General features: G+C 36.0%; 1 long non-coding RNA gene and 1 other non-coding gene across 2 annotated transcripts; one reads left to right on the forward strand and one right to left on the reverse strand.

Moving 5' to 3' along the window:
• Positions 1–962: 962 nt before the first annotated feature.
• On the forward strand, positions 963–1,069 carry LOC147510330 (small nucleolar RNA R71). Its single transcript, XR_015219609.1, has one exon. It is a non-coding gene; the product is annotated as a small nucleolar RNA R71 (small nucleolar RNA).
• Positions 1,070–12,570: 11,501 nt separating this feature from the next.
• Positions 12,571–13,423, reverse strand: LOC147510331 (uncharacterized). Its single transcript, XR_015216765.1, has 2 exons — positions 13,200–13,423; positions 12,571–12,985 (listed from the first exon to the last, which is right to left on the reverse strand). It is a non-coding gene; the product is annotated as an uncharacterized LOC147510331 (long non-coding RNA).
• Between the last annotated feature and the right edge of the window lie 2,124 nt (positions 13,424–15,547).

Genomic DNA, 15,547 nt, shown 5'->3' on the forward strand with positions numbered 1-15,547 from the left:
TGGCTACCTTATTGATGTATTCCCTTAATATAAAAAGATGGAATGGAATGGAAAAGGAATACATCAGAAAAGATGAGTCAATCCTCATAGATAGGATCTTGGAGAAGGATTTTAAGCGCTCCTGCTTCATTCATTCACGTCAGTTGTTGCTTCAAAGGCTATGTTTGTCGATTTAGGGTTAGGAATAGCTTGACCTGGGAACACACCTTTCTGGGTTTTATCTTAGGCAAACAAGTTCGAAGATTGTTGCATGGATGCTAGGATTTGGGTTTGTTATTGCATGACAGATAGCATTATTTCGGTAGGCTTATCTGTTTGGACTCTAGTTGATGGTGTAACGGGAACTAGGTCTCTTTAGTTGTTGATATATGGGTTTTGATAGTTATGGTTAAACTGGGATGGAACCGATTTTCTGTTCTGATTGTTATAGGTATCTTGTCCTTGTCTTTGTCTGAATGTATTTGTTGATTTGTTGAAACTTGGTGGTGTTTGGTTTTGTGGAATGTTGGTCCATGCGAAGTTTGGATGTTGTCTCTATGGTGCATTTGGTACATTGAAAGCACATACTTTTTCTAGATGAAGTGATGATAGCTTTGTGATCAAGGGACAGGTGGCATTTATATGATTTAAGCTTAGACAAAAATTGCGTGGTGAGGTATTTACATTCATGACAGGATGAGGGGTTTGGTCTTTTTGTTTGGTTGTGAGGGCATCTATCTTTCTTGTGAGGGTTTCTATTAGGGTTTTAATTTCTGGATCTGATTTCACCTTAAAAATACCACTAGCCTTAGATGTACTGGGTTAGGCTGTTCTAGAATTGTTTATGTCGCCCCAATGGGTACTCTTTTCAACTTGGTTTTCAAGAAATGTTAAATTACCATTACTCATGATGTCGAGGGTTACTTTGTATTCTAGGAGAAGGCCTTTGAAGAAACATTGGACAAGAGTGGATTTTTAATTCTAGTTTATGGTGAGGACATGAATGGAGTAGGTCCGAGAATCTATCCCATGCTTCAGAAAATGTCTCACTCAGATTTTGTTTGAAGAACTGTATCTTGCTTCTTATCTTTTCTATTTTCTACGGCGGAAAGTACTTCTTCATAAAGGAGAACACAACATTTTCCCATGTATTGAAATAGTTGGCCTTCTATGATAGAAGCCAAGCTTGACTTTTACCAGCTAGAGTGAAAGGAAACACTCGTAGCTTCACCTGATCGTCGGTGACGCCCGGATGATGAAAGATATTACATACTTCATGTATCCGGCATAGATGCTCTTACGGTAACTCGTGTTCTAACTCATGGAAGATGGGTAGAAGATTGAACATGTTCGGTGGAATCCTAAAATCTCTTGTGAACGGTACGAGTCGTATACAAAATGGCGGCACATCTTGCAACGGTGTGTAGAAGTTGAAGAGAGGCTTTTTAGCTTGCACTACTTCGTCAGCCATCTTAAGAGTTGTATTACTAGAAACAGGAGATTGTCTAGGGCGATGAGCTCTACTACATGATTAAGTTTTATTCTTGTTAATACTAGAAGTGCCTGAACTCAATGTCATTCACTTTTAGCAATGCCCCAAAATATCCTAACATGCGCAAATGGTGCAATGTATGCTCGAGAATTCGAAATTCATTTTTGCAAGTATGGAGTTTTGAAAACTTTGCTTTTGGTCTATATTTTACTATGCCCTATTCAGAGGAACAACTAGGCACGAGACTAGGATGGCTCTACTACACGTTTCAGAAGAGTAAGCAGTCACTTCACCAAGTGGTGTGCTACGAAGAATCTCATTCATGATGAATCTGGGGGAAGGGAGTGAGGATGGTAGTTGGTCCACCGAAATCTGGTAACTGATTACTCTAAATTCTCGTGGCTATAGTTTTGTCTTTTTATAGAGGAGCGTGAATACTTTGGACTTTAGTTGATTGATTTTAATTCATTTTTTTAGTTTAGGGCTTCTAGAATCAAGCAATGTCCAATTTACCTACATTGGGTAATCACTTCCCAATGGTTGTTATGTGGCTCGGGTAGCCTTATACGCGAATGTAAATTGTAGTGCGGAAACTAAATTTCAAACAATCACATAAGCATGCTTGAATACACAAGGTATCCTCTTACTTGGGCATCGAGGAGGTTTAGGATTTACCTCTCAAGCCGTGCTTATACGATGCTTGAGGAAAAGGCGACGTCGGTTGGAGCGTGGTTTGGAAATCAGGCCCAACCTTTCGAGCTTGACCTTGTTTTAAGTTACAATAAAGGTCCACTTAAAAAGCCCACAAGTAGGGTTTTTGACAATTTATAAAACTTTGCCTTCAAGGGCCCAAACTTAAAACTGAACTAATATTATATTAATCTAATAGATTAACTAGTTTTAGATTAATAACCTAGATTAACTAGAGTCAAATGGACTTAGAGTGTTGATTACCAAGTTGATCCCTATTGTGTGAGCTATGATCCACAACTTGCCTCACACACTTGAACTTCCCAAGGCAATTAAAACTCTAATCCCTTGGTAATTATATAACTTAAACCAAGTTTAACTCATGTTCATCATAAGGAATCAATCAAAAACCAATTTTTCCTAATTTTTTTTTGTTTTTTTTATCTCTAACTATTACAAACAACTCCCACTGACTTCTCCTACTCTATTACAAAATCTGGGCTCGGAGTACAGGTACACACTTCAAAACAATCGATATTGGAAAAAATTAGGTATTGGTATGTTGACATGGCTGGGTAGTCGCCTGTCCAGTTCTGGCAACTTTCGTCGATTTTTGTCTGTCTTTAGCTCCTCTCCAGGTTGTTGGTTCCGCACCCTAATTTGCAAGAAAGTGGATCAGTATTGAAAAAAAAAATGACAAAAAATTGAAATAAAAATAAAAATAGAGAGATGAGAATAATGCTCCCTTCTTAGATTTTCAACCAACCACTCTTACTCCTTTAATCCATGACGGCGGCGCCATTTGAAACTTTAGATAGTGGTAGTAACTTCAAAAGGGTTTGTTTTTAGAAGTGAGGTTCATCCTAAATTGTTTAAAGTATGAGTAAGGGAGAGGTGAAGAAGAAGGTAGATTCTTGTATGGATTAAAATGGGTTTAAGCTAATGAAAACTTGAAAGTTTTGATTGTTGTGATTGAAATGACTTGAAAACATGGAAGGAAAGTTGATTAAAACTTGAAATATGAACAACAAGATTAAACAAAGATTAAAAAATGAACAAGTAAATAACAAGTTTGATTGAAATAAGAAAAAGTAAATAACAAGTTGATTGAAAGGAAATAAAACAACAAGAAAGTAAAAACATGAATTGAAAGACTAGACAATAAATTAAACAAACCAAATGGTTTGGATCCTAAGACAATGGATGGTTTCTCTCTCCCTTGTTTTTAGCTTATATACCCCTACTTTTTCCTTTTACATATTTGCCCTTCCCCATTACAAATTAGACACCTCACACTTCACTTTTGCTTTTGCTTTTTGGTGACTTCTTGACCAAGATAGGTTTAGGGAGAAAGTCATCATATTTTGAGATCAGGGCCTCCATCTCTGGTCTTTTGATTTGAGGGCTTTGACCGCTGACCTTGACCTTTGACTTTGACTGTTGACTTTGACTTTTTCAACACTTTTCCATAGCAGCTTCTGGTATTCATAATAAGCGTGATTATGGCTCCTTTTGGTGTGAAGACGCAGCTTTTATGATAAGTGGTCTGAAATACTCCTTAACTTGAAAAATGTAGTAAAAGCTATGAGTTGTCTTTTCGTTAAGCGTAAGAGGGAATGTAATGCAGCAATATAAAGGTAATAAAACACACATTTGGGAGCTGATCACCTATCTTGTGAGAATCTAGGCAAAAGCCTCCTCTGAATTATTATTAAGTGATAACACAGGATGTCCAGATAGAAAGACCACATGTCCACTTGCTTGATCACCACACCATATCCTAAGAGAGAATGTATGCCCTTTTTAGATCGATACAGCCAAATAAACGTTAAAAACCAAAAAAGATAGTTTTTTCTCTAGTTACCCCTTTTAAGCCTTCACCATTTTCTAAAAACCTTTTTATTATTCGCCATAAATTCCTAACCGGATACAACATCCAATAAAAAGCTTGCCGAGCTGACAAGTTGAGAATTGGATGGATATCAGAAAAAGAGAAGAGAAGATCATGTATAAAAACAAATCAGTTAGTTTCTTCGAAAAGAAAATAAAAGAAAAGAAATACCTATCAAAAACCAAAACTCTAAAAAAAATTCAAAGCAGTCAAAAATCGAATCTCCCAAAAGTTCAAAATCAAAAGGAGACGATATCAGAAACAAAAGCAAAGTTAGAACTCCCAAAATTTAAAATCAAATGGAGTCACAAAGCCAAAGGGCTAATGAATCACAATTCTAGTCTTTTTCATTCAAGCCATTTAATTTTTGTTCTTCATTTTCATTCAAGTCATTTACTTTTTGTTATTCAATCAATTAATCATTCTTTTTGGTTGTTCTTTCTTGCAATCAATCATTTCATTTATTTCAAGTTATGTTTCCAATCATTCAAACAACTTAGTCTTTCCAAACTTCTTCAGTACAATAGGGTTAACCAATACAAATGCTAAACTAAAAGAATCTACCTTCCTTCCTTCTAAAACTCCTAAATATTCAAGCTCTAAACAATTTATGGTGAACCTCACTTCAAAACACTTTGAATCTCCCACTACTACAACTTCACCTCCATCGTGTATACGACTCACACTACTCACGAGCGACTTTCGTATTCCAGCAAACGTGTTCAATCTTCTACCCATCTTTCACGGTTTAAACACGAGTTATCGTACGAACATCTACGCCGGATACATGAAGTATGCAATACTTTCCACCATCCGGGCGTCACCGAGGATCAAGTGAAGTGATCAGCTCCCAAATGTATATTTTATTACCTTTGTATTATTGTATTACATCCCGTCTTACGTTTAATTAAAAGATAACTCATAGCTTTTATTGCCTTTTTCAAGTTACAGGGAATTTCAGACCACTTATCATAAAAGTTGCGTCTTAGCACCTAAAGGAGCCTTAATCATGCTTATTATGAAGACCAGAAGCTGCTATGAAAAAGTGCTGAAAAAGTAAAAGTCAACGGTCAAAGCGTGATTTTAAATATGGCATTCTCAGAAGACCGGAGATGGAATCCCTAATCTGAAAATATGGCATTCTCAAAAACCTACCTTGGTCAAGAAGAAAATAAAAACCAAAAGAAAAAGCAAAAGCAAAAGTGAAGTGTGAGGTGTCTCAAAAGTGATGGAGGAGGGCAAATCAGTAAAAGGCAAAAGTAGGTGTATATAATCTAAAAGTTAGGGAGAGAGAAAGCATCCATTGCTTTAGGGTTCAAACCATTTGGTTTGTTTTAATTTTCTTGTCTAGTTTTTCAATTCATGTCCTTACCTTATTCTTCTTCATTTCCTTTTATTTAAATATTGTTATTTTGCTTTATTTGTTTCAATCAATCAATCTTATCTTATTGTTCTTATTTCAATCTTCAATCAATACTTCGTTCAATGTTTCATGTCATTTCCATACCAAACAACTTAAGTTTTCATGTTTTCAATTACTTAAAACTAATAAAATCTATACCAACAGTCTACCTTTCTTCTTCTTAACTCCCACACTCAAACTCTAAACAATTTAGGATGAACCTCACTTTTCAATATCTTTGAAGCCCAAATCTACAAATTTCAAATGGCGCTGCTGTCATGGATTGAAGGAGCAAGAGTGCATGGTTAAGAATCTAAGGAGGAAGCAATATTCTCATTTTTCCATTTCTATTTTTTTTTTAATTTTTCGTCATTTTATTTTGTTGTTTTTCACTACTGATTTACTTTCTTGCAAATTAGGATTCGGGACCAACAAGCTAGAGAGGAGCTGAAGTTAGAGCTGAAAGACAACCAAACTTTACCGGACGGCCTAGCCAGGGGGCGACTGCCCAGGTACCTACAAATACAAGGGTCCAGTTTTTGGGTAGTTCAATTGGTTTTTGATGGATAGTTGAACACCAAGCCCGGATTTTGTAATCAAGTAGGACAAATCAATGGAACTTGTTTGTAATAGTTAGATATAAAAAGAAAAACAAAAAAAATTAGGAAAATTGGTTTTTGATTGATTCCTTATGATGAACATAAGTTAAACTTAGTTTAAGTTGTATACTTACCAAGGGATTAGAGTTTTCATTGCCTTGGGAAGTTCAAGTGTGTGAGGCAAGTTGTGAATCATAGCTCACACACTTTGAATCAACTTGGTAATCAACACTTTAAGTCAATTTGACTCTAGTTAATCTAAATTATCAATCTAAAACTAGTTAATCTATTATATTAGTATAATATTAGTTTAGTTTTAAGTTTGGGCTCTTGAAGGCAAAGTTATATAAATTATCAAAAACCCAACTTGTGAGCTTTTTAAGTAGGCCTTTATTGTAACTTAAAACGGGGTAAAGCTCGAAAGGTTGGGCCTAACTCTTAGATCACGCGCCAACCGACGTTGCCTTCTCCTTAAGTAGCATGTAAGCACGGCTTGAGAGGTAAATTCTAAACATCCTCGAAGCCCAAGGAAAAGGATACCTTTCACTCTAGCTGGTAAGAGTCACACTTGACTTCTCCCACAGAAAGCCGACTCTTTCGATACATGGGAAAAGGTTGTGTTCTCCTTCATGAAGAAGTACTTTCCGCTGAAGAATACAGAAGAGATAAGAAACAAGATACAGCTATTCAAACAGAGTCAGAGTGAGACAGAGTCTGAAGCATAGGATAGATTCTCTGACCTACTCCATTCATGTCCTCACCATAAACTAGAAAAATCCACTCTTGTCCAATGTTTCTTCAAAGTCCTTCTCCCATAACATAAAGTAACCTTAGACATCATGAGTAATGGTAATTTTTTGGATAGAGGTACAACTGAAGCCCTAAGCTTTCTTGAAAACTAAGCTGAAAAAAGTACCCATTGGGGCGACATAAACAATTCCAGAACAGCCCAACCCAGTACATCTAAGGCTAGTGGTATTTTTGAGGTGAAATCAGATCCAGAAATCAAAACTTTAATCGAAACGCTCACAAGAAAGATAGATTCCCTCACAACCAAACGAAAATAGCAAACTCTTCATCCTATTATGAACACAAATACCTCACCATGTACTTTTTGTCCAAGCTTGAATCATATAGATGCCACCTGTCCCTTGATCACAAACCTATCATCACTTCAGCTAGAAGAAGTATGTGCTTTCAATGTACCAAATGCACCATGGAGACAGCTCCCAAACTTAGCATGGACCAACATTCCATAAAACCAACCACCTCTAGGTTTTAACAAACCAACAAATACATTCAGACAAGGACAAGGACAAGGTACCTATAACAATTAAAACAGAGCATTGGCTCCATCCCAATTCAACCAAAACTTCCAAACCACAACTGTCAACAACTAAAAAGACCTAGTTCCCCTTACACCATCAACTAGTGTCCAAACAAATAAGCCCACTGAAATAATGGTATTTGTCATGCAATAACAAACGCAAATCATAGCATCAATGCAACAATCTCTGAACTTGTTAGCCCAAGAGCGAACCCAGAAAAGTTCATTTCCATGCCAAAAAGATCAAAACCTCACAACCTAAAAGATTAAAGCAGTCACAACCTTGCCATCTGGCAAGACTGTTGACAACAAAGTAGTCTTACTAGAAGACCCTACACCTACAGAAGTAACTGTTCTAGTACCAGAACCAAGAATTGAATGCCAAATACCTCCACACATCCCTATCAATATTCCAATCCCTAAATTATCAATTCCTCCACCTAACCCAATTAGACAATACAAACCAAAGGAACCTTTTCTAACTCGCCTAATGACACCCAAGGAGGATGAAAATTTTGATAAAATCATATAAACATTCAAGAATCTAACCATAAACCTACCATTTCTCGATGCCATCAAACATTTACCCAAGCATGCTAAGTTTCTTAAGGATATGTGCACCAACATAAAGAAAACTAACATTCCAAAATATGCCTTCCTTACAGAATAATTTCCATCCCTCACAGAGACCAACGGAATCGTCAAATATAAAGATCCTGGTCGTCCTACCATCACTCGCACTATAAGAGACAAATATACTGCCACCACCTTGCTCGATCTTGGAGCAAGTGTTAACATCCTTCCATACTACCTATTTAAACAACTTGGTTTCCACAAGCTTACACCTACTACCATGACATTACAATTAGCCGACCGATCCATTAAATACCTAAAGGGAGTGGTCGAAAATGTGCTTGTCAAGGTTAAGGATTTTTACTACCCTACTGCTTTCGTCATCCTCGACACCAAAGTAGCTCATGATGCCATACCAATCATTTTAGGGCGCCCATTCTTGGCAACTACCAATGCCCTTATAAATTTGGATCTATGACCATGTCTTTTGGAAATCTCTCAGTATAGGTCAATGTTTTCAAGATGATGCAACAACAATTGGAAAAAGAGTCGGATGAAAAAGTTATTATGATAGACAGTGTAGTGCAAGAATACTGTGACTAGACTCTCCCAGAAAATGAGGTGCATCAGTTCTTATCCTTCAAAAATTCATAGTTTGATATGGATCAGTATAAAGAAGATACCTCAGTAACCTTGGAATCAGTTCCCTTATAGACTTCAGATGATGAGTTACTTGAACATGAAGAGAAATCACCAACCCAAGTGTTTTCAATAGAAGAACAAAATCCTGTAGAAACATTGTTACCCACAGCACCTACTCCTGCACTTAAGCCTCTCCCTCCTGGCCTAAAATATATCTATCTACATACCGATGGTACACATCCCATCATCATTTCATCCCAGTTATCAAAAAAGGAAGAAGAGCGCTTAATTAGAGTGATTCAAGAACATCGTTCTGCTATTGGGTGGTCTCTTGATGATATAAAAGGAATTGATCTAAAGATTTGCACCCACTGGATTCACCTAGAAGAAAATGCCAAGACCTCTAGAGAGCCACAGCATCGGTTAAACCTAGCTATGAAAGAGGTAGTAAAGGAGGACATCCTAAGATTACTAGATGCTGGAATCATTTATCCCATATCTAACAGCGAATGGGTCAGCCCTATTCATGTGGTGCCAAAGAAATATGGGATTACAATGGTCCGTAATGATGAAGGAAAGTTAATTCTAGCACGTGTTCCCATCATGTGGAGGATTTGTATTGATTATCGGAAGTTGAATGTCGTCACAAGGAAAGATCATTTCCCCCTACCATTTGTAGATCAGATGCTTGAACGTTTCGCAGGACATGCTTATTACTGTTTCTTGGATGGGTATTTAGGGTACTTTTAGATTTTAATTGATGAAGCAAATCAAGAAAAGACTACCTTCACTTGCCTTTTTGGAACATATGCTTATGCACGTATGCCTTTCGGTCTCTGCAATGCACCAGCCACATTTCAATGCTGCATGTTACACATTTTCAGCGATATGGTGGAAAGATTCATTGAAGTTTTTATGGATGACTTTTCCCTCTATGGAGATTCTTTCAACGATTGTTTATCCAACCTGTCCAAAGAATTAGCGCATTGTCAGGGAAAAAATCTAATCCTTAATAGGGAAAAGTGTCACTTCATGGTACAAAAGGGAATAATGTTAGGTCACATTGTGTCTAAAAATGGTATAGAATTAGATAAAGCTAAAATAGACAAAATTTCTACTATACCTATTCCACAAAACATCCGTGACATACGAGCCTTCTTAGGCCATACTGGATTTTATTAAAGATTCATACAAGATTTCTAAAAAATTACTAAACCTTTAACTAATCTTCTTATAAAAGATACTGACCTTGCCTCTTTTTGTGTATGTAGATGGTGTATGGTCGTTGAATAAAACAGAAGCGTATCAAAACCTAATTATCCCTCAATAAGTAAAGGATGAGTAGGGTATCATTCCACTTTTAAGTGTATGTTTATATGAATGACAGGACTGGAAAGGGAGTTTGAGGGATTAAAAACTATTATTATAGATATTGTAGATTCTAATGCTAAACTAAACTAAACTAAACTAAACTATTGGGAATTTATAAGAGAGGGAATTCAAGAGATTAGAATCCACCAATACTTTTGATTCAATGACCTTTTGCTTCATGGTTGTTCTCACAAGTAGACTACAATTAGGCAATCGAGCGAGTGTTGATGCCCTCTTTGACAAAACATCGTTAACAAATAACTCTACTTAATGTTGTTCCTATGTTCATGTTACTAGTATCTTCTTTCCTTTTATGTGAGCTTGGGCAGCTATTCAATGAATCACCATCTAAGGCAAACACAAAGAATACTTCCCTTACTCTAAAACACAACACAACTAGAAGAAAAGTAGAGAATAATAGTATAACATTCAATTACAATAAATAAAACCCTATTCTAGCATTATATTCAATTATAATAAATAAAGCATGTCACTAGCAAATATTCAATTGCAATAAATAAAATCCTAAACTAGCATGATATTCGATTGCAATAAATAAAAACCTTAATCTATACTTCCATCCCCTTGTGTGGGCAATGAAACTAATAACTAAAAACATAAAGAACTAACCTGATTGAAGAACACCATGAACCAGAAAAATCATTAAACCTTAAGCACCGGCTTCATCTTCTCCCTTAAAGGAGAAGATTAGCCTTCCATAAAGAAGGAAGAACACGAAGAATGAGAAGAAGAAGAGTCGAAGAACATAAGACTAGAAAGACTAATTTATTAAGACTCAGCTAGTTAAAACCGATCTTTTATTATTAATCTCTCTCTGCCTCAAGTTCTGGAGACAAGAGTATAAGTGAATTGGCCAATTACATGAGGCATTTAGGTCCTCTATTTATAGAGGTTACAATATGCTCTAGAAGTATTCCAAACCGTCATTTGTTTACTAATACAAATAGACTTCTTTTAGAGTCCAACTTCGTCTCCAAAATTGAGAAAGAATTAGCTACAGTGTCGATTCATGCGTCTCAGACGCAATCAATGCGTCCGGACGCTCGATCCATGCGTCCCAAACGCATAAGTCTATTTTGTTTCTTCTGCTCTATCATTCTATCCTCTTTTGCAGACTTTGGTCCAAGCAACGAATCCTTTGGCCTTGGGCTTCCAAATAGGCTTTAAAATAAGTCCAAGTCGTATCTTTAATAGCTCTAATTCCTTAGCCTTCTCCATGATTGTCCATAGGCCTCCCATGTGATCCTTAATGCTCCGTATTGCTTCGTTTTACCCCTTTTTCTCTAATATTCTACAAAACTCTCTTTTTCACCTGTAGAATCTTAAAACACAACTTATAAACACTATTAGTCCACTAAGATGGCTAAACAAGAGGCATAATCGAGGGTTAAATAGCACCTTTTGAGCACTTAACAGATACACCCTTTGATTTTAACTCGGAATACATGTAGGCTTTTGAAAAATTGAAAGCCGCCTTAATAACTGCACCTATAATTCAACCTCCTGATTGGTCAAAACCGTTTGAGCTCATGTCACTACTACAGAATGACACTTATACCACTGTTTTTAAGTGTGATATAAATATATTTACCACTGTTATGCAACCGTGACAATAGGTGGTGTGGTATATAATAATAGCAAAATTGTGGTATATATGTTTAACAGATACCACGGTTTGTCAAAGAACCGTGGTTTGTATGCCCATGATATACCACGGTTGTCAACAGAACCGTGGCATATAAGCTATTGAAACCGTAGTTTATATTAGTGTATGTGTTATAATACCGTGGTATATAGTTATACTAAACACTACGATTTATGCCAAACCGTGGTATATATATATATATATAATGCTAGCAACAGTCTTCCACTTAAAAACCAAACCTGCATACCAAAATTTACACAGCCTACCTACGTACAACATTTCCATCTTCCCAACAAATTCCATTAGGTATTTTAAACTATCAAACATTGCAAAAAAAGATAATAATAATAATAATAATAATAATAAACTTCCATTAATTTTTTGAGTGCACTAAGAAAACAAACTTCAAATTCCTTTTCATAAATTAAAAAGGTAAGACTCATAAATTAAATTGGAGGGGTCCGAACATAGCTAAAACTCATTCTCATTAAACTCCTACTTGAAACACCCCATTTTTCCGATGAACTGAATAATATTGAGCGAACACCGTCAAGTTCATCTTGCGTGTATGTCTCCTTCAATTCTAAATTTGTCATCTGGATGAGTCAAGGCACAACATGTGGAGTTACTATATAAGAATAAGGCGAAGTCTTTGAGCCAAATAAAGTGTTTGTCAAAACTTTCAAATACATTATTTTCAAATGATCCAGTTGAACAAGCCTCTACTATTTCCCTCATAAACTTCATTGTATAATACTCACACTCTGTGCCACCTGGTTGATATGGGCCCTAACATATAGACTCACAATATATGTAAACATATACTTTTCAAAGAAAAAGACAATAATGTGTAGGATACTTTTACTTGTCTCTTCCTAAATTATTGAAAATTCAAACCAACCAGGCGTTAAAATCATAGCAAATCGGAAATTAAAAAATTGCATATAAAATGCTCTTTTACCTCAATGTCGTCCTTAAAAAGAACAAGGTCTTTTGGCCATGGAACTTGTGTGCCAACTGCATCTTCCACATACACGAACTCGTAATTTACTTGTATAGGAAGATAGTAACGACCATACCAATAGTCTTGTGTTACTAGGTCATTACAAATTTGACTTTACATAGCTGTAAAAACAACTTGCATAAAAGCCTCCATGTTAAAAGGCGGCGATACAAAAAGATAATTACTCACAAGCTTATGAAGTAAGTCAGGCTGCTCTTGAAACAAGTCTGGTAAATGCTTTCTCATAGCCACTTCCAACTTGACAAAGATCTCTCCAGAACACCAAACCAAATTTTAGGAGCTCCAAAGTGCATGTAATTCATTGAGTAGAAGTGGTGGTCCTCAACATGCTGTTTATCAGAGGAAAAAAAACGAAGATGAACAAACAAAGTCTCATTTAATTCTAAACTGGAAACCTATAAACCATTATTTCGGTTAAGAAATGTACAGTCATGAATATATAGATCATATAACCAAAGGAATCTCAAAGAGAAAAAGACTAGATGAAAAAATAAGCATAAAAAATCAAGAAAATGAAAAGAAAGAGAAAAAAAAATGTATTACCCAACAGAATGATGAGAAGCACATTCCTATATACAGCCAAGGTACCATCACACCTGAAATGTCCCCACTTTCAAAAGAGAGCACTGAGCCTGGGAGTCTTGCAAAATTATTCAAATTCCAACTCGAGTTCAAATATTTATTGTTGTAATTAGAGCAGTCCATTATAGAGGACTCTTTTGGAAACCCACTTCCAAAAAGTCTAATTTCCAAATCGGCTCCATAAAGAACCTACAAAGCATCACAAGCACAAACAAAGTTTCATTAAGAGAAAAAAGAGACAAATGTTCTTAAAATAATTAATCACCTGTCCAATCCTACCTCAATCTCCTCAGTAGAGCTTCTCAACCATCCTCCAATATTCTCCACAGATGGTTCCCATTTGCTTCTCAAGCATATTCCTACTACCTCCCGAATCTGCACCTACACATGGAGACACACAAGCATACACACCGAAGAACAAAATGCACACCGCCACATGTCATGTTGCTAGATATATATAGACATAAAAATTAGTTTAGATGCTAGAATGAAATTGGTCATACTTCCATCATTTGTTGTTTTGTTGGCTACCACCTACCAGTATATTATGTTTTTCCGGGAATATATAAGTGATCTTAGCTGTGAGTTAAACATATTACGGTATGAATTAGAACTTCGATCTCGTGGAAGAACTACTTACATATCGCTTTTCGGGGTTTATCCGAATCAATCGACATTGCTAGTGCGGTGCAGGAGTATAGATGCTATATATGTTCCCAAGCTCAAGAGTAATTACATCGAAATCTTACTACAATTCTCTGGGCACAAAAAAGAAGCATGGCTACAGAAAATGTTATGAAGCTTGTAGGTTTGATCAAAAATCAAACCCGAAGGGACCACAAAAAATTCTGAACGTCCCAATTGGTCATTGAAATTATCGGTTAGAGCATTTCCCACCTGCATTACATATGTTTCTTCTTTCAACTGTTTGAATGTTCCCATGGTGCACAATCAAGAGATAAGAATAAAAGGAACCGAAAGTACATACCATGTAGCCCTTGAGATTGATTGGTTTTTGCCCCGGTAGACGATAATCGATACCTCATAATGGCTTGGGCAAGCCGAGGAATGTAGTGTCCTATGACAAAACAAAATATGCCAATATTTAATGGAATAGTAAAAAATAATCAATCATGTTAGTTAAACGTTTCCTTTCTATTTACTTAATGATTCAATTGGGGGTAAAAAAATGGTCAGATATTGATAACGCAACAACTCTATGTTTCTAATGAAAATGACACCCTAGTGTTGTGGTGTGGTTTTCTGTTTTCCATCCGAAGACATTAAGGGATCAAGTTTCCACGCTAAAGAGATTATGCCATTTAGAGTCCTGCCATCACAAAAGCAATTGTGATATGCCTTAAACCACTCTCTATTACCAAAAAAAGTGTGTTATTCTTTTCCAAAATAGAGTCCGCTTCATTATGACAGCTAGGCCACCTTGACTTGACAAAAAGGATTCCAAATATAAAGACACTTTGATCTTTGTTCTACCAACATCTTTTCACGATTTTATGATTGATTAATTAGTTAAATTACCCAGGGGTAAAATCAAATACAGTTACTTAGCTTACTTGTGTGCCAAAACTTACTATTTTAGAATAAAACTACCAGTTAAACTTTTCATTACCTGCATAGCTTCCGCCGGTTATATAGAAATCCCTTCCTTTATATTGAGGAAATCTCTCAAACCACTTGAGTAAGAATATTAACGAGTCATCAGCTGTAAACATGTAAGTTCTGATAATAGTAAAAGAGATTATGTTAGTTTAAAGTCCTATATATAGCATTTTCAGGTCTAAATTATTTGGACTCATACCAGTCCTTTTATCTCCATTTGTCAGATATTCAGATGGATTGCTAGAATAGGAGAACCCTATACCAACAGGTGATTCAAGGAATATGATGTTGGCCACTGCAAAAAAGATGCATTGGATTCACAGTAAGAATTGCATAAGAGAGTTTGTGGGATGATAATTAAACTAGATATGATTTTCCTAATAATAGCAATGGTTTCAAATTTGATAACCTTTTTTGTTGCCCTCCCCCACCCCAAAACCAGATTTTATTGGTAAGAAACCCAAAGCACACCATTATATTGGCATCCTTGATCATATATGTAGTTGGATTAACTTACAGCTAATGGCGGAGAGAACATCCACTAGTTTAAGGAAATTAAACACCATTCTTTAAGAAAAAAAGTTGTCTTCCCAAAAATAGATACCCTTAGAAGGGAAAAAAATGTCGAATTTCAAAGTAATCTACCCGCAATTACCATTTTTGTCTTCTTTGTTACAAAACTACCCATC

Source organism: Coptis chinensis, chromosome 3 (assembly GCF_015680905.1).
Source record: "Coptis chinensis isolate HL-2020 chromosome 3, ASM1568090v1, whole genome shotgun sequence".
In the NCBI taxonomy this organism is placed as follows: domain Eukaryota; kingdom Viridiplantae; phylum Streptophyta; class Magnoliopsida; order Ranunculales; family Ranunculaceae; genus Coptis; species Coptis chinensis.